Source organism: Crotalus tigris, unplaced genomic scaffold (genome assembly GCF_016545835.1).
Source record: "Crotalus tigris isolate CLP2741 ecotype Arizona unplaced genomic scaffold, ASM1654583v1 scf7180000017536.10889498, whole genome shotgun sequence".
Lineage (NCBI taxonomy): Eukaryota > Metazoa > Chordata > Lepidosauria > Squamata > Viperidae > Crotalus > Crotalus tigris.
Genome location: NW_024096460.1, coordinates 6,258,932 through 6,285,144, shown reverse-complemented (window position 1 = coordinate 6,285,144; position 26,213 = coordinate 6,258,932). Strand labels below are relative to the sequence as shown.

Genomic DNA, 26,213 nt, shown 5'->3' with positions numbered 1-26,213 from the left:
CAAGAATATACAACAAAATTGAAGAGTGTCTAGGTAACACAGAATTAGGTTTCAGAAACAATCTTGGTACATGAGATGTGCTGTTCAGCATTCAGGTTCTTGTACAGCGTTGTAGAGATGTCAATCACAGTGTTTACATGTACTTTATTGATTTAGAAAAAGCTTTTGATAAAATAAGACACAGCAAACTATTAGAAATCCTGAAGCAAGGGGGACTAGATGACAAAGACATCCAAATAATAAAGAATCTGTATTGGCATCAGGTAGCAAATGTGAGACTAGGTCAAAAATACTCAGCTGATGCAGAAATAAGAAGAGCGGTCAGATAGGGATGTATTCTATCTCCATTGTTGTTAGATATCTACTCTGAGTCAATCTTCAATGAGGTACTGGAGAACATCAATGCTGGCATCAAAGTAAACGGTTTTTGGATCAACAACTTAAGATATGCTGACGATACAGTTCTGCTTGCCAGTAAGCATGAAGATCTTCAGTTCCTCATCAACAGAATCATAGAAATATCTGAAAAATACGGCTTGAAGCTTAACACCTCAAAAATCAAGATCACGGTCGTCAGCAAACAACCCGTTAATTTACCACCAATAAATTCAGAAAGAATATCACTAGAAAAAGTTGAAAGGATCATGGACCTTGGTTCTAATTTACAAGAAAGCTGGGACATGACCGTTGAAGTAAAGACAAGGATAGAAAAAGCTCAAACAGCATTCTTCAAAATGAAAAAGGTCTTCTGCAGTCACGACATAAGCCTAAGACTGAAAATCAGGCTTGTCATATGCTACATTTTTTCTATCCTGCTCTATGGAGAAGAGAGTTGGTCTCTGACAGAAGGCCACCTGAAGAGACTAAACAGTTGAAATGTGGATTTACAGGCGGCTGTTATGTATAAGCTGGGTTGACAAGATCAGAAATGAAGAGGTGATAAGCCACCGGGAAAGCCAAGGGAAATCATCAAAACAATTAAAAAACGAAAATTAGAATATTTTGGACATGAGATGCGACACCCAGAAAAATACGGCATACTCCATTTAATCCTCCAGGGAAAGATTGAAGGCAAACGAGGTCCAGGCAGAACATCATGGCTTCAAAATCTAAGGGACTGGTTTGGACAAAACTCAGCAGCACTTTTTCATGCGGCTGCTGATAAAAACAGGATCGCCAACATGATTGCCAACGTCTGATAACGGATATGGCATAAGAAGAAGACTAAAATAAGGTAGTCCTTCACTTAAGGCCACAATTTAGCCGAAAATTTCTGTTGCTAAGAGAGACAGTTTCATGAATTTTGTCCCATTTTACAACCTCTCTTGCCACAGTTGAGTGTGAATCACTACAGTTGTTAAATTAGTAATACTTGTTAAAGTGAATTTGGCTTCCCTATTGACTTTGCTTGTCACATGACCCCGGAATACTGCAGTTGTCATAAGTTGCCAAGCATCCGAATTTTGATGGTGTGACCATGGGGATGCTGCAACAATCAAAAGCATGAAAAACGGTCATAAGTCACTTTTTTCAATGCAGTTGTAACTTTGAATGTTCACTAAATGAATGGTTGTAAGTTGAGAACTACCTCTACCTATCATCAGGGCTTATGAGCATTCAGCACTTCAAACAGAAGTGAATGGTTATCCACTCCAGGATAAAAATATTTAGGATTTACATTTTCTTCAGTTTCAGAAATATTTTTGAGAGTGCCAGTTGTGTTTTATTTTGGAAGATAGTACTTTCCAGATGGCTTACAAAACAGTTCTGCTGCCATCAGCAATGGAAAAGCAGGAGAGAGGATAGGTGAAATTACAACTCTGAACTCAAGAGTTGCAGGAAAGCTTCACAGAACATAATTGAAAAGGATGAATTATTTAACATCATAACTAGAAAATCCATGAGGATTTGTTCCTTTTATAGCCAAAGCATCCCTTACTAAGATTTAGAAGAAGCGAAAATCTCTTATGTTAAAGTTACCCTCTTGGCAATGATAAGAAATTAACATATTAACAATGCTATTGGATCTAACAATGATATTTTTTACCTTTATACTGCTTTAAATGATAAAAACCTAATAAGAGCCCTGGAGCATCAGGCAAAAGCTTTCTGATTTAGCAGCTTGTATCAGATTTTAAAATTCATGAATAGGATATTAAGTGATTCTTCTAAAGTTGTTCCCCAGCAAATGTTATTTAATGTATGCTGCCTTTGATTTAGGCAGTAGTAAAGTTCTATCAAAATTAGTAAGCATTTATAAATTGATTTTCCATGATGATAATATGATAGTCCTTTAAAAATGTCTCTGTGGATGATCCAAGCATGTGAAAATGTAAATATGCTACAGGTGAGTTGGTACTTCAGAATATATTGCTTTTTTTAAAAAAAGAACAGGCTTGGAAACATGTCCTGTGGTTTTGTGGTTTGTGTCAGTGTGATCAATCAGGCTAAGTCATTTTGCTAGATAAATTGCTTATCGCTTTGATTGTTATTTCACTAGATCATAAGCTTGAGCTTTGTTTATTTGCTTTCTATCCTTTTATCTGCCTTTCTTATTTTTATTTATAGTTGTCAAGGCCAATAAGGGCTTTGTAGAAATTGATGGTAAAGGATGCCATGCTCCAATGTCAAAGTAAGTGGCTACTGTTTTTTTAAAAAAATATTACTATTATAGTCTAAATCAATCCAAGGTGGAATGAAAGCGTCTTTCATTGAAGGTTATGGTTGTTGGTCCAGGGCATGTTGATAGACATGTTTCAACTTTTCAAAGTGAACTGAGAGTGAACTTCCAGCCCCTTAAGCATTACACCAAACTGGCACATGCATACAGAGACACAAGATACACATAGAGAGAGGGGGAAGGGGGAGAGAGAGAGACATCATACTTGCTCACAGTTGACAAAGATAGGGTATCGGGTGTATTCTGAAGTTCGGGCACATCATCAGTTCAAAAATATTTCGATGACAGTAAATTATCTCAATTCACAGGGCTAGATTTTATGATGAAACTGCCACTTCTTCAATAAAAAACTGCAATAAGGAAAACCTTAAACTGGTTTTGTCTATCATGAATAGCAGACCTTTTCCATATGGCCATGAAGAAATTGTATATGCATAGTTTTCTGTAGAGCCACTGGTTTTTATAAACCGCATGTTGACCTTTATTGTTTTAACTGAGAGCAGATTTGTTTATAATTTTCTTTTATTTATATATAACAAGACCTCCCCTCCTCAACACGTACTGAAACTAGTTGCTTGGATGACTTCTAAAACAGAGGTCCCCAAACTCTGAGCCACAGACTGGTAACGATCCACAGCCTTTTAGGAACAGAGCCGTAAAGCTGGAGGTGAGTGGCAGGCAAGTGAGCAAAATCAAAAGCATCCTCCCCTCCCCACCTTCCAGTCAGTGGAAAAACTCCCCCACGAAACTGGTCCCTGATGCCAAGAAAGTTGGGGGCTGCTGTTCTAAAGAATGACTTTTTAAAGTTGGCATGAAGGGTTCTGTATGTCAGCAAGAACTACTGGATGAGTCTACCCAATGTTGTAAATATGGATGAATATGTAGATTTGGTGTAGAAAGTTGAAGCAAATTTGAGAAATCATCTAATCTTTCATCATGCCTAATGAACTGCATTTAAACATCTTGGAACTGCATTTGAACATTCTACCATATAGCTTGGTTGAAATGCTGTTATATATTTATTTTAAAGAAACTTCTTAATACAAAGGAGGTAGTGCAGGGTATCGAAAATTTGCTATGATTGTGTAGATCTGTGGTTCTCCAGCAGGATGGCTGTAGAGTCCAAATGGACGGGTTCTATGACGGCCTTCCTGCCTGGCAGACTGGGTAAAAACTTCGGCCACACCCCTTCCTTTGGGCGTGACCCCGTTTTGACTCAGTCTCGAAGCCTGGTAGAAGTGCGAGAGGCAGCTCTCAGAACAAAACTAATTTAACTCAAAAAAAAAAAAAAAAGAGAGAGAAAAGGAATCCCCTCTTCTTCCAGTTGAAAGAAAAGTTTCCTGGCAGCTGATAAGACTTGAGAGATGCAGCCAGGATCGGCGGACTCGTGAGTGGGGCGTCAGGGACTAACGGGAGGCTTGGAGCGGGGCCGGATCGCTCGCCGATTTCCGGTCCGCCGAGCAGCTGTTTGGCGCGGGGACCTCACACCGGGTTGCTCGTCGCCCTCCGGGTCCGCCAAACAGCTGAGTGGTTTGGCCGACAGAACGAGGCGCCGCTCAGCGCGAAACAGCTGAGCCGCGCGGGAAGCGGCAAACCGCGGCGCCGCTCGGCATAGATCAGCTGAGCGGCGCGAGAAGCAGCCCGACAAGAGCAGAACTAGCACTAAATTTTCTTTCTCCTCAGAGGAGAGGCGCAGCCCTCTTAAGACTAAAGGAGTCTCCCTGATTGCTAAATTCAAAGATCCGCCATTGTTTTGAACCTCGTGGATTCCCAGGCTACCCTTGGGAGGCGTGGCTTCTTCCCCATTCGCCATTTTGAACGAGCGGATCTACCCGCCGTTTTTCCCTTGGGGGTGGGGCCACCACCCGGACTCCATTTCCCTGCAGACAAAGGGGGACCCCTTATGCTATGATCTGAGGTTATCTCAAGAAATTGAGACAAGAGGAAGGAAGAGGGAAAAGAAAGAGAACCGTTCTGATCGTGGTCTGTTGCCACAGCCACAGACTGGGGGAGAAAGAGATATAAACTGCACTTTGTCTGGACTAGGTGAGGAGGTGAGGAGGAGTATTTTTCCCTGACTGTTCCTATAGTGGCCTTTAGTCACTGCCTTGCAGGATCTTCTGTCCAAAGACTCCTGTCTGTCTGGCCATTGTTTGTATAGGCAGAGGAGGGCTCAGCCCCAAGCATCTGCATCTGATCTGCGTATCTTATTCCCCCACTCCAGGCATTACCTACTCGGGGTGTCTGGCACAATGGCAGACAATGTCTCGTATTCAGTCACGCAGGTCCCTCAATTGTCCCCCCCACAGCAACAACAAAAACGCAGATCTTCTGAATCAGAGGTGGGGGGGGGGAAGAAGAAAGCTAAAACAAAGCACCTTTCTCAGAAGGGACAGTCTAAAACGGCTGAGCGAGAGGCTTTGAGGAGACATTTGGCTTTAGAAAGGCAAATTAGCAGGGCACAGAGAACCAATGCCAATGGGACAAATTTGGTTTCCCCTGTCCCAGCGGTGGCACCCAGCACAGAACCTACTGCCGAGGAAGTGCTCAAGACTTGGTCTCTTCCTGGGGAAACTGAACAGTTAGATTCCTCCAATCCCTCCTCACCAGCTTCTTCACCCGACCACTCTCCAGCGCCTCACCCCAGCGACAAGGCGCAGGAGAACATATGGTCGGCACAATTTCATGCATTCATGCAGGATGCATTCTCCCAGTTCATGGCTTCTAAGGGGCAAGTGGCCTTTCACACACCCCGTAAGGGACGGGCTAGGCCACCCCCTACCAGCACCTCTGAAACTTCCTCTCAACTGGGAGAGGGTGACTCAGTAGACCTTGACATGTCAGACATGCCCCTCTCGGAGGACGAGGAGACTGCACCTGAGCAGGCGACGAGTTCTGGCCTCTTTAACCCAGCGCTCCTAAAATCACTCCTGATAAAGGCAGTTTCCACAGTCAACCTAACATCAGTACAGGATGAGAAGCCCTCAACAAGCAAGGAGGCCAATCCTCTATTTGCCAAAAAGGTTCCACAAGATAAGTACATTCCATGTGCGGAGGTCTTTATGACCACGCTGGAGGAACAATGGTCCTCACTTGCAAGCCCACCGGCACCTAACAGCGCGGAAAGAAAGCTTTTCAACCTATCTCCCTCCTTCTCTAACATGTTAGAGGTTCCTACTGTAGATAACCCCTTGATTTCATTATTTTCTACCTCCGCGATTCCAGGAGACATGGCGGAGGTCTTGAGACCTGAGGAGAAGAAATTTGAACACTCCCTCCGGCGTTCCCATATGGCTGCAGCCTGGGCGGCCAGAGCAGCCACTTCATCATCATTCTTCGCGAGGGCCAGTATCATGTGGCTGAGGGAACTGCAAGGCACGGTGCCTCCAGACCAGGTCAGAGTACACCAAACATTGGCTAAGCTCCTCGCGGCCTCGCAATTCGTGTCTGACGCTTCACTGTACGCAACAAAGTATGCGGCAAGATCCATTGCGGCCACAGTGGCCTCGCGTAGGCTACTGTGGCTCAAAAATTGGAAGACAGACCTGAGGTCCAAATGGCGTCTTTCGACGTCCAAATACAGTGGAGTAGCCCTATTTGGTTCCATTCTGGACCCACATGTCAGCGAAGGCAGAGACAAGAAAAAAATCCTAGTACATCCATCAAAGAAGTTAGACAGGAGAGGCAGTCAGGACTTCCGGAGACAGGGCTCCCGCCCAGGAAGCCCCTGGGAATGGAGACAGCCCTTTAGATCAGGGCAATCCTGGGACTGGCCCAGAGGCTCACGATCCTTCTACCCGAGACAGGATCGAACCCAGGATCGCCAAAGCCCGGGAGCCAGGGGCCAGTTCCAGTCCAGACGCCCATATAGGGGAGCGGGAGGCAGATCCTTTAAGCGTACCAAGTGACGCCAAACAGGATACTCCCATTGGGGGTCGGTTAGGAAATTTCATCGAGGTCTGGGAGCAGACCACGACCGACGCCTGGGTTCTGGAAACGATCAGGCATGGCCTGACCTTAGACTTCTGTTCTTCCCCACCAAACCGGTTCATCAGATGTCCCATCTCCAGAAGAGTACACAAGACGAGGCTGATAACTTCGGCCATAGCCCACCTCCTGTCAATTCAGGCCATAGAGAGGGTACCAAAGGAAGAGGAGGGAAGAGGATTTTATTCTATCCTCTTCGTTATCCCAAAGACATCAGGAGGGTGGAGAGCAATCTTGGACCTGAAGGGCCTGAACTATTTCATAAAGTACAGGAGGTTCAAGATGCACTCCTTGAAATCCATCCTAGCCAGCGTCAGGGAAGACGATCTATTATCCTCAATAGATCTCACAGAGGCGTACCTACACATCCCCATCCATCCCAGCTACCGGAAATTCCTCAGATTTACCTACGCGGGTCGGCATTACCAATACAGGGCATTACCCTTCGGACTATCATCAGCACCAAGGGTATTCACCAAGATCCTAGCTGTAATAGCGGCCCATCTCAGGTTGATCCCGGTTCGCGTTCAGTTTTATCTGGACGACATCTTGATTCAATCCAGATCTCGGGAGCAAGCAAGGGCAGATCTCGAGACCACAATCCGAACCCTACAGGGGCACGGATTCTCGGTCAATCTAAACAAGAGCCACCTCATTCCCTCAAGGAGACTGCAACACCTGGGCGCGGTGATAGACACGTCACAGTGCAGGGTATACCTTTCCCAGGAGCGACTGATCAGCATATCCAAGCTAATTCACCAAATTCAAAAGATCAGGAGAGTGTCCTTGCTACAACTCTCGAAGCTCCTGGGGAAGATGATATCTTGCATGGGCATCATCCCATGGGCAAGGCTCCACTCGAGGGAGTTGCAGTGGTTCCTCCTACCCTACCAGAGGAGGAACCTCAGCACCTCCAACAAGAGTGTGCTGGTACCAGCACGGGTGATGAAATCACTAAAATGGTGGCTATCCCCCACGACACTCAAGGGGAGCATATTCAGGGAACCGAACAGGGTCACACTCACGACAGACGCGAGCCTGTTCGGATGGGGAGCCCACCTGGGAACCCAGATAGCACAGGGCCAGTGGGGACAGAAGGACCTGTCACACAGCATCAACTGGCTAGAGCTCCGGGCCATACACCTGGCCCTCCGTCATTTCTCTCACCTAGTAACGAGGAGGCACGTCCTCGTGCTAACAGACAATGTAGCAGCCAAGGCACATGTAAACAAGGAGGGAGGAACGAGATCAGTGGAACTAATGAAGGAAGCATTGGCTCTGGCTCGGTGGGCAGAAACCAATGTGAGTTCCATCAGAGCGGAACACATCTCAGGGGAGACAAACACCCAGGCCGACTCCCTGAGCAGAGCCAAGGTGGACCAGTCGGAATGGCGTCTGGACCCGGTTCTCTTCGAGGAGATCTCCCGGAGGTTCGGACAACCGCACCTAGATCTATTTGCCAACCACAAGAACACACAACTCCCCAGGTTCTTCTCCAGATTCCCGTCCCCGGGATCGGAGGGAACGGATGCTCTCAGGTGCCGGTGGCCGGCGCAACTCCTGTACGCCTTCCCACCGCTGCCATTAATACCGGCGACCATACGCAAGATGATCCTGGAGGGCGCAGAGATGGTCTGCATTGCCCCTCACTGGCCACGGCGCCTGTGGTTTGCCGACCTCGTGGACCTTTCGATATCACCTCTGTGGAGGATTCCCCCGGACAGGGTAAAACTCAGTCAGGGCAAGCTTGTACACCCAGATCCCCAGTGGCTACATCTAGCCGCTTGGCATTTGAGCGGCAAAGCTTAACTAAACAATCTTATTCGGCAGGGGTGATATCGATCATACAGGCATCACGAAGAGCGTCCACTAATAGGATTTACGACGCTACATGGAAGGGATTTTGTAGGTGGTGCGCTTCGCTTCACCTAGACCCGACCGCAGTATCTATCCCTAATATCCTAGATTACCTATTGGAGGGTCTTAATAAGGGCCTGTCAGTCAATACTATCCGCAGACAGATATCGGCCCTCTCAACTGTACTCTCCTGCGACAACTTAACTTCCCTAGCACAACATCCAGCGATTAGTGCCTTTTTAAAAGGGGCATCTAATACAAAGCCCCCAGTCATACACAGGTACCCATCCTGGAACCTGCCTAAGGTCCTTCTAGCCTTGACATCAGCACCCTTCGAACCTCTTGAAACATGCTCACTCCATCACCTATCACTGAAGGTATCTTTCTTTGTGGCAATTACTTCAGCAAGGAGAATCTCAGAACTAGCAGCACTGTCAGTAAGGAAGGATCTGTGTACCTTTTTCAAAGATAGGGTCGTTCTTAGACCAGACCCGACCTTCATCCCGAAGGTAAATAGCATCTTTCACAGATCTCAGGAACTTACGCTTCCTGATTTCTGTCCAAGACCCAAACATAGGCTAGAACACAGATGGCACAAGCTAGACGTGCGGAGAGCGCTGTGTTTCTACGTGAAACGCACCTCGGCTTTCCGAAAGACTGAAGCATTATTTGTGTCCTTTCAACCAGCAACTATGGGAAAGAAGGTATCTCCTTCCACCATAGGCAGGTGGATCAGAGCCTGCATAGCACAGGCATACGTCTCACAGGATTTGCCAGCACCCACTCAGGTGACTGCCCACTCAACTCGGAGCGCAGCCACATCTGCGGCGTGGCTAACGCAAGCTCCGGTGGAAGAGATTTGCAGGGCCGCAACCTGGTCCTCACCTTCGGTTTTCATTCGACATTACCGTTTAGACTCCCTAGCAGCAGCAGACGCGGCTTTTGGCAGAAGAGTTCTTCAACAAGTCGTATCTGCTCAGAGTTCGGTAGCCTAGACATTCCCTCCCAGGGGGACATGAGGGCTTTGGTATGTCCCATCCATTTGGACTCTACAGCCATCCTGCTGGAGAAGGGGCGTTGTCTTACCTGAACGCCTTTTCTCAGCAGGATGATGTAGAGTCCAAGCCCACCCAGAGGATAGGTCTAGGCAGGGAGATAATAATGATATAATAAAGAGCTGCAATGTTAATTCCAACAAAGTTTCTCGCCTAAGTCAAAACTGGGGTCACGCCCAAAGGAAGGGGTGTGGCCGAAGTTTTTACCCAGTCTGCCAGGCAGGAAGGCCGTCATAGAACCCGTCCATTTGGACTCTACATCATCCTGCTGAGAAAAGGCGTTCAGGTAAGACAACGCCCCTTCTCAACCTTTTTAATGCTGCGACCCCAAACTGGTCGTAAGTCGAGGACTACTCAACCGGTCGTAAGTCGAGGACTACTCAACTGGTACAGCACCGTTTGCAGAATGGAACTTTTGGCGGGCTCAGCAGGGCAGAGACAGCCTGGACAATTCCTATTGGCTTTTGAAAGCCAATAGAATTAGACTCTATTCAAGAGAGTCTATTCTATTGGCTTTCAAAAGCCAATAGAATAAAAGACAGTAGCACAGCTAAGGAAAAGGGGAAAAAATGGCGGACTGCATTGTTTGGCGACCCCCGTGAAATGGTCATTCGACCCCAAATGGGGTCCCGACCCACAGGTTGAGAACCACTGGTGTAGATTATTGTTTCAGTTTTTACTTTTAAAAATAGGTTTACGAGGTTTTAGTCTTTATGACTTTTATAAAACTACAATCTGTAAAACTTTGCAAAATTCAAAATAGCATGGAAAAGCAGCTGAGAGCTGAGCTACACAGTACAGAAGGATATTTTATCTCAGTAGTAGTTATCAACCTCTGCTCTCCACATTTTTACAACTTCTTGCTGTTGGCTATGTTACTGGAGGCTGATAGGTATAGAAGTCCAGCACATCTGGATCTCCCCAGGAAATATACAGCTGCTGAAATTAATGAAATTGAAAGATGATGATAGAACTAGGTCATCTACACAATCCAAATTCCAGTTTATAATTTGGTTCCTGGAAAGTACCCAATTGTTTAAATACACATGTTAAATATAATTTTAAAATGTCATCTAAAAGTTGTTTTTAAAAACTCTACCGAATGTTTTGTTGCATTTGTTAATGGGCATGGAGGTCTTCCTTTAATGAGAGGAGAAATATCTCTTTATACTTGGGATTGGGGCCAGGGCCAGAGTCTTTCCACTTCAGCTATTACTTGTGCTTGCCATGTTGAGTGTTGTCCCTGGCAAGGATTAATACCTTTCCTTAACTTCTTTGTTACTGGAAGGGAAATGCAGAAGCTAACATGGCCCTTCAGCTGGGAGACTTTAGGTGTGTCACATTTGTTCTGCTATGCTAATATATGAGTTGGGTCTTAAACATGTATTTGTCTGTTTGCCTGCTTGCTTTGGCTGATTGTCCACTATAATCAACAACTACTTCTAAGCAATTGCTAACCCCTTTTATTGTTAAATTGCTCTGGAAGGTCAAGAAAGGGGAAAGTGCTGTTTCTTGCAGTTAATATGTAAACAGAAATCTCTAGAAAGATTGCAGAATCCTTTGCTTTTGCTTTTACTGTCCAGATTTTTCATCTATCCTGAATCCTATATCATAGTAAACAATTACTTTAGCACAATTTTGTAAATTCCACTTTTATTGTTTTTGCCTCTTGCATTTATAGGCATATTCTCATTTTGTATATGGATATTGCTTTTTATTATAGCTGGTCTATGACTCTAATAATGCATACTACTACTTTTGTACTGTGGCAAGGATAATTTTCTGGGTCTTTGCATCTCCCCATAAAATGCTTTTCCATTCATGAAAGAAACGTAATTTGGGAGAAAAATTATATGAAAGGTATCTTTAAAGATATCTTTCTTCAAATCCTACTCTTTACGAATGACCAAAAAGGATGGAAAGTAAGTTTATTATAGTACTGTATTATCATATAATCAGAATAATAGATGCTAATAATTCTATTTGCATATCAACATACAGGTTGATTTGAGAGTGTGCAGGGTTAGAGAACATAGCAATAGCACTTAGACTTATATACCGCTTCACAGTGTTTTACAGCCATCTGGGTCCTCATTTTACCAACCTTCAAAGGATGGAAGGCTGAGTCAACCTTGAGCAGATAGATTCAAACTGCTGGCAGTTGCCAGAATTAGCCTGAATTCTAATCACTGTGCAACCACAGCTCTAACAGTCTAAGTGTGATATTAAATTGAATTGCTGCATCAATATGTTGCAAAACCAGATGGTGATATTTGAGCTAGAAGGAGAGTCTAGTAGGGATATTCACAAAATCTGAGTTCTGTTGCACTTTGGGTCTGTTTTATATCCGTTTTGAGTAGAATGCAACAACATTAGTAGTTTCACGTAGGATGAAGATTTATTTTATCCCTTGAGCATAAAATTATATGGCGGAAGTTCTATAACAGAGTTTAGTAAAGATTGTGATCTGGGAGATACACTTGGCAGAAACTCATGAATCTGCTCACAACCCATATGGTAATATTCCAACGTCACATTTTTTATGGTGTTAGTGTTTCCATATCACCTGGAAAATAGTTAACACTACTGTAATTTGTAGCATACCATTTCAGGCATTAGAAGGAGATCTTGGCCTTTTGGGATATGAGAACAACTTATTTCCATAAAGTAACATACTGCATTAGAAAAATAATCTTGATTATTTCAATAGAATATATGGAACATATGTTCTTCCTGGCTTGTACAATATTTTAATTTATAGTAAATTAGAGTAAAGCAATTCAAGTCATACCTACTATTCATCTTAATTTTTCTGAAAAATGTTTTCAGAATTCTTAATTAGAAAGCCACCAACTAATTTTATTTTTAAAATGTTCATTAGTTTTATTAATTATTTCTATCTCACAAAATAGCTTAGATCTTTAATTCTGTACAATATGCATAGCATTCTTAGTGTCATTTCATCATATCTCAGGAAACCATAGTGCTGTTTTTTCCTTATGAAAAAAATACAACTTTTTGTTTTTATGTTTTCTGCTGATTTAAAATTGCAACTTTTTCGATCATTTGCTTCTTTTTTTGAGAAGGGAAATTGAAATATTGAGATTTGAAGGGAATTATGTGAGTGCATATGAAGAAAGAGAAGGTAAAATCAGAAGGAAAGAAAGATTGAATATAATTGCTAGAAGAGTTCAGTATGATATGAAACTACTTTATTGTTAAATGTTGATATAAGTAAATGTGTGTTTTTCCTGAATACATTTTCCTAAGTTAGATTTTCCTTTTGTTCTAGTTAACAGAAAATTCTGTTTGAAATTTGCAGTTTTCTCTCTCCAAGAAAATATGACAGTAACTATTTAAATTACAACTAGTCCTAACTTGATGATTGCAACTGACAACTCTATGACTAAATAATGTGGTCATTAAGTAAAACAGCACACGACTGCCCAACTTACAATGTCAAGTTCATTAAGCTAATCACCATGTGGTCTGATGTAACCACACTTTGCAACTTAGCGCTGTCTTCCCCATTGACTTTGCTTGTCAGAATATGGCTACAAAGGTAACAAATAGTGATCACATAACCATGGGACGCTGACCATCATAAATGTGTACCTGTTGCCAAGCACCTGAATTGCTGACAGTCATAATTTGAGAACCTGTCATAAATCTTAATTATTTCAGTGCTGTCATAAGTTCAAACAGTTGCTAATCAAGACACATACTCCTTAGTAAAAGCTACATTAGTTTAAGTTTAATGTTGTCTAATGCACTTAGGTGTAAATGCTTTACCTAGGTTTTATCTGGCTACTTCGTTCAAAGAATTAATTGGCTGCCTTGTAAATTCTAGAATCTAGATGTTCAATAGTTGCTTAGCAGGGGCAGCTAAGAAATATAAGTTTATTTACTTGGCTACAGTAGGGAAGACCAGTGAAAGAAGGGTTGCAGATAGCTGGTTTGCTTCTTTTGTATAGGCTACAGTTTATACAAACCATTATTTGTGGTCATGGAAATTAAAAATAGTGATTTGTCAGACTCATACGGAACTGTGATTTGAAGTGGATTTTCCCATTTCATGATACATTATCAAATATTGCTTTCTATAGAAATAGCAATTTGCCAATTCATGTGAAACTAATTCAAATTGGATATTTCATTTCATGACACATACTCAAAACTTTATTCTACCGGCATTCATTGGGTGGGTAGGTGGGCAGATGGAGACCTTCCCCTAGACCAGGGGTAGGCAACCTTAGCTCTTTTATGACTCATGGACTTCAGCTCCCAGAATTCCTGAGCCAGTATGGCTCAGCTTGGAAATCTCTCCCTTTTCTCAGCAAGGCTGGTTCAGGAATTATGGGAGTTGAAGTCCACAAGTCATAAAAGAGCCAAGGTTGCCTACCCCTGCCCTAGGCCCACCATTTGTAGGCTGCTACAGGTTATGCTTCTTTCCATCAATTCTACAATCTTACAATTCCCACCAATCCTACATGACGTCTTCAGCTGGTTTAGGATTTGGTATCATCAGTATATTGATGATACTCAATTATACTTTTTAATCTAGGTAAAGTTGTCACAGTTATGTCCCAGTGCTAGAGACAATACAGATTTGGATGGGGAAGAAGTATCTTTAACTCAATCGTATCACCTGGATTTTACCTTGCAGTACTTTTTTTTTTAACCTTCTGCACCAGAATTTTATTTTTGTTTTGAGCTTCAGTGCGTCATGTCAGTTTGAAATAGTGCCACTAATATAGTTAACACTGCACTTTTGCACATAAGCATGCCACACACACACATACACAAAGGAAACATATATTTTGTAATATATGTAAGTGCTGGTGAATAGTGCTGTACTCTACATTGCATTTTCAGGAGAGTACAGTTTTTATTGAACAACAGGATTGAATTCTTAACTGTGTAATCAATTTTAGTAGCAAGTTAAACTGCCTAGTATTAATGGACAGCTGTATCCATTAATCAGGGTTATAGTAGATTAACAGTTGTCAGCATTTATGCTAATAAGTGTAACATACCTAGATTTGTGAATTGTACTTAGGTTTTCATACTTTTCTGAATCATTAAGTAATACTCCTTTTTGTAGTTAGAGATTGTCCTGACAATTCCTGAAAGTCTGTATTAGAATAGAAAAAAAAGGTCCAAGGCATCATTGACTTCTTTTTTTACAAGGGCAAATTTTCTTATCTGGAGTTAATTGCCAAGCTGCTGTTTGGAGAAAATCTCACAAACTATCTGATGGCAAAAAGTCTTCTGTGTTAAATAACAAGTAGCATCTAGTTTTCAGAATAGATACGGTCTCTAAACCTGTAGCTCTGTTCAGCAGTTAAAACATGGAACTGAGAGACTCTTGTAACTACATGAAGGAAGCAAAGTAATAGATGTTGGGACCATCTATTTTTCAAATAACTGCTCAATATACTGTCAAAGGCATATAAGTTTTAAAAATTGCAGTGGGAAAAGATGATTAGTTTGATAGTTTTGTCTGTGGTCATGTTTTCTGCAAGGATATGAGAGAAAAAAATATTAGATACAATGCCTGGAAGATTTTTTTAAAATAAAATGGAAATGTTTCAGAGATTTCATAACTGAATTATAGAATACCTATAATGTACACTTTAGTTAGTGTATTGCTATAGATTGCCCAAAGGCCCCGGGAAGCTCATCAAGATGCCTAATGGCTAAATTTTTATTGATTGTTCTTCAATTAATCACATTTGATACCTTCATTTATCAAAAAACAAATATATGTAATTAACTTTGAAGTGAGAGAACTCATTTCAGAATGGTATTTTCCACTGTCACTAAAACATCTCAGGATAAATTAAAGTAATGGGGGGAGCACCAGCCAAAATGAAGCTAATGGCATTCTGTCCATCAAGGAATAATAATTTAAAACTAAAGTGTTAAATACCATTGTGAATTTTAGTAAGACAAGAAAAAAATAATATACCAAAGTGGAAAAGAAAGAAGACCACATAAATTATGATCATTCATCAACAAGTAAATTCTGTTATGCTGTGTTTAAATTTATGAAGTGCTGGAATACTGGAAATTTTTTAGTATTTATTATTGCAAATGAAATGCTACCTGAAATTTGATTATTTCGTTCGTAAGTAGAATGTTTATGAGTAGACCAATAAATAGAATAAATGATGCCCAGTTATCCTAGTAGACTTTTTCAGAAATTTAGAGGGAAAGGCATAATGCAAGCTATTATACACCAGTGTCATTATCCTTGAACCCCAGGTTTTGACACAGATATCTTCAAAGTTCCATGCTATCAGGAATTCTAGATAATTTTCCATGCACAGATAGATAAATCGGAGTGGGAGGATAGATATAGCTGTGCTGGAATAGAGATTATTTTAAATCTATGAAGTTTAAACAATCTGTGACATACTGCTTTTCCCCCCAAAATGTTTTATATACTTTTTCTCTTTTTATAATTTCTCACTTAGTTCTTACTTGTGCCCTAAGAACTTTTGAGTCTACTTTGATTGTCTTACCAGTGGCCGTGTCTTGGCATTACAATTTCTAAAAGTTCTAACTCAGACATGTCAAACTTGTGACATCACATGACGTCATGCGACGTATCGGAACTTTTTCCCCATTGCCGGCAATGGGGTGGGCAGGGTTTCCTCATGATGCATCGGCAATTTGACACTCTTGTTCTAAGTGGTAAACAAGGAAAGGATACTATAAGCTGTAGTCCAGCAACATCTGGAACCTCAGAGGTATACTATCTTTTTTATATCCAATATACTTTTAAAGAAGGTCTAATCTTCAGATATATAAAGCACTTTTTTTCTGTAGTGCAGGTTTGGAAACCTAAGAAGAATCTAAGGACCTATTATGTTATATTCTCCAGCATGATGAGTGGAGAATCCACCAATGGGTTTTGCTTGTCTTCTGCCTGTACTAAGTCAGCCAAATCGCCACGCCCCTGTTCCTGGAGCCATCCCCCAGTCTTGACTTAGTCTTTCGCCTGAGAGGACACGCTTCTTGGCTCTAGAGTCCAATTCAACAGATGAGGTCGTATCAATTTAATTCATTGACTGGGAGATCCGGGGGGCTAGTAGGCAGCAGCTGTTCGCTCGCCGCTGCTTCTGCCACATGGAGAGGCTCTGAGTGGCTTCCTGATTGTCAACTGGCTAACAAAGAGCCGATCGCCATTTTGATCTCTGCGTGGTCTTTGGAGCTGGAGGGGGAATCCTCCCCTCCCCGGTGATAGGATTTCAACTTAGCTATCATTGAGCCTCCGGATTAGTCTCCTTCACTCCCCAGCCATAGGGAGTGAATTTTAAAGCGCTATTTCATTGTCGCCTCTAGCGGTCGCCATTGTTGAAGCCCGCGAATTTCAAAGGAACCTGCTTGCCGGCTCTCTTTAAGCAAGATGCAGCAGACCCAGCATTGAACCCCACAAATTTCAGGGAACTGGCTTGCCTGTTCTCTTTAAGCAGGCGCAGCAGGCACAGCATACATTTTTAGCCCCTGGCCTTCCATTTAATTGGAGACAGGCACGAGTGCCGGAAAGGAGAAGGGGAGCGCATTGTCATCCCCCCACTCCCCCCACCTTGCTAGCAAACTAGCACGAGCGGAGAAACTCCAATCGAAGGGAGTTTCCTTGCTTTCAACTGGCAGGATCTTGCAAGCTGGGCCTCATCCCCCCATCACTAGCAAACTAGCAGGTCTTCAAACACAGTTACTGACAGGCCGGACTTTTTTAAATTAATAATAATAATAATAATAATAATGGAGGAGGAATCAAACGATATCTGAGATTATCTGAACTGTCTGCCCATCAACTGAGTGCCGGCCGTACCACTGAATTGGTTTTGCCGCCACCAGCAACACAAGGAGTGTTGGACATTAAGTGGAGCACAGAGGTGTGATTGTGACATTGAGTGGACTCAACACTTGGACTATTTTTCCAGTCACTACCAGATTGCTCAGCGACCTGAGCTGACCTCTCCTGGCTCCTTATCACGAGATTACTCTCAATCACCACACTGAGATATCTTCTGTGGCAATGGCAGACATCAACGCTGCTTTAGCAGCACAGGATTCCTCCATCAGTCCCCCTGGACATAAGAGGTCAAGATCATCCAACCAGGAAGCAGCAGGAAGGATCAAGGCAAGGCAATTTCTGCCAAAAGATCCTCCAAGGCCGCTGACGAGGCAAAACGCTGCCACCAGGTTCTGCTTACATAGATGAGGAAATATTTGGCCCACTGCAGCCTAGTCAGGAACCTCTGGAAACAGAGGCAGACCAGACAGAGAGATCCCCCCTAAGCGAGGGGCCTGAGAGCCCGGGGGCACCCGATGCACACTCAGCAGCAGCAGGGCTTCGTCCCTCAGACAATCAGGGAGCCCTATCATCAGAACATTTACAATCCCTGATATCTCAGGCCGTCGCTCAGGCCATGGCCTCTTCGAGGTATCATAGGTCCAGAGCCAGGTCTGTGGCATCAAGAACTCAATCCTACCTTTCCCAAGAGGAAGCCTCTGCATACCAGGGATCAATTTCTCCATCTCGTTCCTCTAGAAGCAGGAAGCCCCCCACGGGGGACTATGAGCAAACGGATCAGGGGTTGTCAGAGGACGATGATATATCCCCAGATCCTCCACCATTCGTAGGCCTCTTCAACCTGACTCTATTCAAATCCCTGCTCCACAAGGCCAGCAGCACCGCAGAGGTTAAGAGGCCAAGGCTCCCCCAAGAGGGTCCCTCAACTTGTCAGGACACAAACAGCAGGGTGTTTTCGCAGCCCACCTACACACAACAATATATCCACTGCTCCCCTCTCTTCTTTGATACAATTCAGAAGAATTTGGGGGCACTGGGGTCTTTCCCTCCAATGGGGGGGACAGACAAGAACTTGTTTAACATAGATCTGGCCTTATTGGAGGTAATAGAGGTCCCGGCAGTAGATGAGCCTCTAGCAGCTCTTTTTTCATCATCCACAGTATCCGGGGGTGCAGCAGAGGCCCTGAAGTCAGAAGACAAGAAGCGAAACTCACCTTCTGCAGGACACACCAGGCCTCAGTGTGGATGATCAAGGCAGCCATTTCTAACTCCTTTTTCACTAGGACTTCGTTGCTCTGGCTGCGCCAACTCCAGGCCAGGATCTCCCCAGAGGAGGAGAGAACCCACCATGACTTGAGGAGGTTACTGGCGACAGCGGAATTCATGGCAGATTCATCATTGCGTGCTGCAAACTACTCTGCCAGGGCAATAGCGTCCAACACCGCAGCACGCAGATTACTGTGGTTCAGATAGTGGTGAGCCGACATCAAAGCAAAGTGGCAGTTGGCGGCTGCACCTTACAAGGGTGGCCTACTCTTTGGTGAGGCTCTCAACCCTTACCTGATAGAAAACAAGGACAAATGCAAGGTCCTGGCCCACCTCTCGAGGACAGAGAGGAGTCTCCTCTTACTCTCGCAGACAACCTTTCCGATCAGAAGAAGGCCCAGAGTCTACTTCCTTTTCCCGTCCCTATCAGCCCAGATCAGATTAACAGGGCGACAGAATCGGTAACAGGGACAGATTCAGATAACAATTCCAGTCGAAATGGCCCTTTCGAGGAGCGGGGTCTGCCCCTTTTGCAAATCCAAGTGACGGCAGGGAGGGCTCACCCATTGGTGGCAGGCTGGCTCTCTTTGCACACAGATGGCAGGCCATCACCACGGACCTTTGGGTCCTAAATACTGTCAGATTTGCCTCTCACTGGAATTCATCTCCAAACCCCCGAACCACTTCATCCCTTGCCCATCATCCAAGGATCCGACCAAACGGAGCCTCATAAGGAGGCCATCCAGCACCTCCTGGACATTCAGGCTATAGAACCTGTGCAGACGGGACAATAGGAACAGGGATTCTACTCCATCTTATTTGTAGTCCCAAATTGTTTGGGGGGATGGAGAGCAATTCTAGACCTAAAAAGTCTGAACAACCACTTGGCATACAGAAAGTTCAAGATGCAGACCCTCCAGTCAATATTAGCAGGTGTCAGAAGGGGAGACCTTCTGACTTCCATAGATCTGACGAAGGCTTACTTTGACATCCCCATACTTCCTGAGCACCGAAAAGTGTCTCAGGTTCTGTTATGCAGGCCAGCATTTTCAATACAGGGCCCTACCTTTTGGACTTTCTTCGGCCCCTAGAGTATTCACAAAAGTACTGGTGACACTCACCGCAGATCTTTGAACCATCCCTGTGCGCATCCAATCTTACCTGGACGACATTCTCATCCAATCCTCATCAGTTCAGGTGGCACAGTCAGATCTGACGCTGACCCTAAGAGCCCTTCAGGAACACGGGTTCTCAGTAAACTTCCAAAAGAGTCAGATGGTCCCATCGACCCATCTTCTTCATCTGGGAGCCGTGATAGACACACTAAAGTGTGAGGTCTACCTCTCCAGAAAGCATCAAGACAGCATTCGAGTGAGCCCTGGTCAGGCAGATCCGAAGGAAACAAGCCACCACACTGGCCACACTCTCCCACCTTCTGGGAAAGATGATCTCATGCTTAGCAATCGTGCCCTGGGCACGGCTACACTCCAGAGACCTGCAATGGTTCCTGCTCCCATTTCAGAAAATAGGAACCAGCTCCTCCAACCAGAGGATAAGGGTGCCACCAAGCGTTCTGAAGTCGCTCCAGTGGTGGTTGTCCCCAGTGGTGGGAAAAAGACATATGTTCAAGGAACCCCCACCCAAGTCATTCTGACCCCGGATGCCAGCCTATTCAGCTGGGGAGCACACCTGCAATCACAACTGGCAAAGGGCCAATGGTCCAAAGAGGATCTAAGACACAACATAAACTGGTTAGAGCTCAGAGCCATACACCTGACCCTTCGCCACTTCCGCAACGCAGTGGCAGATCAGCACATCCTAGTTCTCAAGGACAACATGGCGGCAAAAGCCCATGTCAATTGGTAGGGGCACACGGTCCAGATCCCTTATGACCGAGGCTCAATCGCTGGGAGCCTGGGCTGAGAACAACCTAGTCTCCCTCAGGGCCGAACACATATCAGGAGAGGCGAATCAGCAGGTGGAGTTTCTGAGCACGGCAAAGTAGATCACTCGAAGTGGAGCCTGCACCCAGCTCTCTTCAGGGAAGCATCAGAGAGGTTCGGCCATCCAGTGCTGGACCTATTCGCTAGCCCCAGGAATGCCTAGCTCCCGAGGTTCTTCTCCCGCTTCCCATCACCGGGGGCGGAGAGAGCAGATGCGCTCCAGGGACACTGGCCGAAGGGGTTGCTATACGCCTTCCTACCTCTTCCTCTGATGCAAGCAACCATCAGAAAGATATTGCAGGAACAAGCAGAGGTGATACTCATTGCGCCACACTGGCCAAGATGGCCGTGGTTTGTCGACCTCGTAAGTCTTTCTATATCTCCTCCATGGAGGATTCCCCATGACCGGATCTCCCTCAGCCAGGGGGCTCTACAACACCCAGAGCCACAGTGGCTCCAACTAGCCACTTGCCACTTGAACGTAGCCTCCTAGAAGGGGAGCCTATTCACAAAAGGTCATCAATACAATCCAGGCCTCAAGAAGGCCTACAACTAACAGAATTTACGACTCCATGTGAAAAAATTACTGCAGTTGGTGTGCAATGCAGCAGCTAGATCCTTTTAGGATTGCTATCCCAAGGGTGTTAGACTACTTGTGGGAGGGACTTGAGAGGGGCTTAGCACCCAACACAATTCGCAGGCAGGTGGCCGCCCTGTCCACTATACTCACATATGGCAACTCTAAACCACTGGTCAAGCACCCAGTGATGCGATCCTTCATAAAGGGTGCAACAAACAACAGACCACCTGTGGTCTACAGATATCCCTCCTGGGACCTGTCTAAGGTTCTACAGGCCATCACCTCACCTCCATTTGAACCTATCCGGACATGCACTTTACAGTACTTGACACTTAAGGTCGCATTTCTGATCGTCGTTACCTCAACGAGATGCATTTCAGAGTTAGCAGCTCTATCAGGGAAGATCCCTGCACCTTCCACACGGATAGCGTGGTCTTACCTCTGGACCCCTCCTTCATTCCCAAGGTCAATTTCTTATTCCACAGGACACAAGAGGTGGTGCTACCAGATTTTTGCCCTCAGCCCTCCCATGAACACTTAGACGTTCGCAGGGCCTTGAGACAATACATAAAACGAACTCCACCCTTCCACAAATCTGAGGCCCTGTTCGTATCCTTCCATTCGCACTCAAGAGGTCGAAAGGTCACAGCATCCACAATCGGCAGATGGATCAGGAATTGCATAGCAGAAGCATAACAAGGGCAATCACTCTCAGTTCCTAAAAATCACTGCCCATTCCACTCGCAGTGCTGCAACATCAGCAGCGTGGGCAACCCAGGCACTGATTGAGGAAATATGTAGGGTGGCGACATGGGCGTTGCCTTCCCCTTTTATAAGACACTACAAGTTAGATAAGTTTGCATCGGCGGAGGCCTCATTTGGCAGGAGAGTCCTCCAATGCGTAGTGTCAGAGAGTGGGACACATGCTCAGACGGCTTCCCATCCACAAGGACAGTGAGGCTTTGGTATGTCCCATTGGTGGATTCTCCACTCGTCATGCTGGAGAAGGGGCGTTGTCTTACCTGAACGCCTTTTCTCAGCATGACGATGGAGAATCCACTCCCACCCTTAGGGCCAGTCAGGTCCTGTGCTGGGAAAGGATTGAGCCAACACTCTTGAATCATAGCCAACAGCTTCGCCTCAGTCGAGACTGGGGGATGGCCCCAGGAAGAGGGGCATCGCAATTTGGCTGACTTAGTCTATATGGACAGAAGACAAGCAAAACCCATTGGTGGATTCTCCATTGTCATGCTGAGAAAAGGTGTTCAGGTAAGACAACGCCCCTTTTAAATTACATTTCCCTCCTTGATATTTATAGTGGTCTTTACTGAAACAGCTGTGTGCACAATGTATTGTGGGAGGGTAACTTCAGCTGTATCTGGAATCGTTTTCTAGTAATATTTTCATTCTTGGTGTATTTGTTGAATAGCCCATAATGTTTAGTGATCATCTTACTTTTTCTCAGATAGCTTTGTAATCCTTATTGTCATTTCTTTTTCTTATCACCAACTCCCTGTAATTTTCAGAAGATAATTAACTTTAAGGAGAGGAAGTCAACATTTAGATAGACTGTGTCAGATCATTTGCATTACAGACAGTTACTGTTCACCATAGAGGGTATTCCGATTAAGTTTTGATCTTGTTGAAAAATTAGAACTACTTTAATCCTGAAACAGAATAGAATAGAATAACAGAGTTGGAAGGGATCTTGGGGGTCTTCTAGTCCAACCCCCTGCTTTGGCAGAAAACCCTATACCATTCAGACAAATGGTTGTCCAATCTCTTCTTAAAAACTTCCAGTGTTGGAATATTCACAACTTCTGGAGGCAAGTTGTTCCAAACCCTAAAGAAGTGCAAATCCTAAAAAGGAAGTGCTGTACTGCTGTCTTCTGGAAAACATGATAAGTATGTAGGCTATTATTCTCTTTTTCCCTTATGAATTTGATTCCATCAAGTGTTTTGTAGCTTGTCTTGTATGTGTGTTCTTTTTATGGTTATGATGAAAGTGACATCCACAAAACAGGTCTCTATTTTGAATTGCATGTGTGGGAGCACCATCTTTAAAATTTAAGAAAAAAGAGAACAGTATACAAAAACATGTTAAAATGGTAATATAATCACCTCCAATAAATAATCTTAATTAGTTATTAAGTTAAAATACCAAAATAGGCAAAAACATAATAAAAACCCAAGCAAATAAATTCCTAACATGCTGAATTGATACAAATCACCCAAACATATTGCATATATATTTAACAACAAATTATCAAATTACACATAATTATTTGTCTATTCTGGTAAATTACTATGAAATCTATGCCAAAATGAAACATTGTGTCATTTTTTAAAATTAATATTAAAAATAGTCATTTCAAAACTTGGTAAATTATATATTTTTGAAATCTAGTTTTTGATATCTAGAGTAAGAACACTTTCCCAGTCTTTCAATATAATTCTCTTGGTTATATATAACATAATAATATAACAGGAATTAAATGGTCAGATTCCATGATTTTTAATTGTAATTCAAAATAACATTTACATTGTTAACATGAAAAGAGTTACCCATACATCTACTTATATATGTTATCTTTGTTAACAAATATGCCAAAAAGAAATCATCTTCCCCAATTGATCTTTGATTTTCTGGAGGCATAGTGATGATCCTGAGGAGCCCCATTCATTGGTGGTCCAATTCTTAAAAGAGAATTCACTCTACAGTAATAGTAGTAGTAGCTATGGAACCTTCAAGGTCCACATCTTACGTATGGGTGTATCTCTTTCAACTCTACTTTCCCCTTCTTTATGCACATTCTCTTTCCTTTTTCCCCCATCTTTTTTCTCTCTCTTTTCTATACAGATAGTCCTTGGTTTACGACAGCAACTAGAATTGTTGTTGCCAAGCAACATGGTTTTAAAGAGTGATGCCATGAGACTGCATTACTTAACGATGGCAATTTCAGCTATCCCAGTTGTTGTTAAGTATGGACCATGTAGGTCATTAAGTGAGGACTTCACATGACCACAACTTTTGACTTCCTGCAAGGGTCCCTGTTGACTTAGCTTGTTGGAAACAGGCAGGGAACATTTGAAATTGTGAACGTGTGATTGCAGCTCACTGCAATGTTGTAATTATGAGCTGGGTGCCAAGCACTGAATCGCAATCACATCTCCATGGGGACACTGCAGCAGCCAGAATTAAGACATAAATTTGTCGTACGTTTGTTCAGCACTACTGCAATTTTGAACCGTCACTAAATAACTGGTCATAACCCAAGAACTATTTGTAATTGTTAATGTGTTTGCCTGAATTGCCAAATGACGCTAAAATCACACCTAACAACTTAGTTTTTTCCCAAGATTTCTAGGGGAAGAACGAATGACAAGAAAGGGAAGACTCTTTTTTAAAAAAATATTACTGAATTAATTAATTATTGTTGTTATTTTACAATATTTATTTTATTCTCTCACAAGATATAGAGGATCCTTCTGGATTGCTAATCTTGGATCAGTAGTCTAGCTGACCAGTTCTAGCATTTATCTCTAAGCAACTTACAGCTCTTTGAAAACAAGAGTCTAGCAATACCAATTCATATCATCCCAATTACTTGGAAAATTACAGTATACACTCAAGGATAAAAGATTATTGGGTTTGCTTTGGATAGCTTTGGACTTGTCTTTTAATTAGTAGCTTATCGAGTAGTCAGATTAGTTAGTTTAGATATCCAGATGCCTATAATCATGAATTTCAGATAATAGCCAGCTCATTTTGGGACGTCTTTAAATGTAGAAATAAGAAAGTAGTATACAACATAATATGTACTTGTAATGATATACTTACGTTGAAATATTTCAGATTGCAAACTGCTTGGAGTTTAGACGTATTACCTCTGTTTTAGAGTACAAAAGAAGTTGGTAAAGATCTTTGATAGAAACTTGATGATGAGCAAGAAATGTTTTTTTAAAATGATGTCTTTGAAGCAACTCATAAAAGCAGAGCAAGCTGTGTGGTGCTGATTATTGCAGTGCTGGGTTTCTTATTGAGTAATGGACCATAAGGCTGATGCCCTTAACAAAATCTTTGAGAAATAGCTATTCTGCTTTGCATCTCTCAATGTGTAAATCTGTTTGGTTTAAAATAGAAAATGGCATTAGACAGTCACAAGTCTTGCATCCATTAAACATGTGTTCACTGCTTCTGCTTTGACAGCCTTAAACGAGAACTCTCTGGAAGAATGGTTGTACTTTAATTCCATTGAATAGAAATTGATTTGCAGTTTCAGACAACCTGTTAATATTGCTCACAGGACATTGTGCTCAGTTTGCTTCCATTACAGCTCAATTTGTATCAGATTCTGTTCCACTCCATTGTATTTAAACCTGTTCTGCAAGTTTAAATTTAGTGGATGCTGCTTGTACTTGTATAACATCCTGTGAATAGATTTTAAAATGGATTTTGCTCAGGACAAGAAAAGTTGAAATATTACAGACCATTTTCCATGTCTGCCTTCCCACTTTGCTTGTAACATGTGCCACCAGGAAGTAAGTTGGTTGAAATTCTAATCCTTTGCTGAAATAGATCCCATTATATTTGTAAATTTATTATAAATGTGTGTAAGTAATTTGACAGTAGTGGTAAAAATTCAGTAAATGTGTGTGATATAGTTAGAACAGCAAATAAACACAATCTAAATAAATAAAATACAATCTGTTTGAATTCCCAAAGTATGAGTGAACCTATTTGAAATGCTATAGTACCCAGAATTAAACATTAACTTACCTGAATCAATGAGATGACAACCAAGGATAACTTACTACACGTGTTGCATTAGTTCTGCAAAAAATATTCTGACTTGCTTCCTGTGTTAGAAATCTTTGCACATGTTTGGACAACTTAAAAAGTAACAAAATTTTGGCTTTACTGTCATTTATAGAAAATGTATCTCTAGAAATAGTTTTTCCATCATTTCTAATAATATTATGTGATTACCAATAGAAGTAAGGCCCATGGTGTTTT

General features: G+C 43.0%; 1 protein-coding gene across 5 annotated transcripts in view; it reads left to right on the top strand.

Annotated features, from left to right (window-relative positions):
- Positions 1-26,213, top strand: part of CTBP2 (C-terminal binding protein 2) — a 275,399-nt gene that overhangs the window by 48,650 nt on the left and 200,536 nt on the right. The window contains exon 2 of one of the 5 annotated variants that reach the window (XM_039341725.1): positions 2,569-2,632. The exons of the other annotated variants lie outside the window; for them this stretch is intronic. The gene's annotated coding sequence lies outside the window, so the exon portion shown is untranslated. The remainder of the gene's footprint in view (positions 1-2,568; positions 2,633-26,213) is intronic. 5 annotated transcript variants of the gene reach the window in all.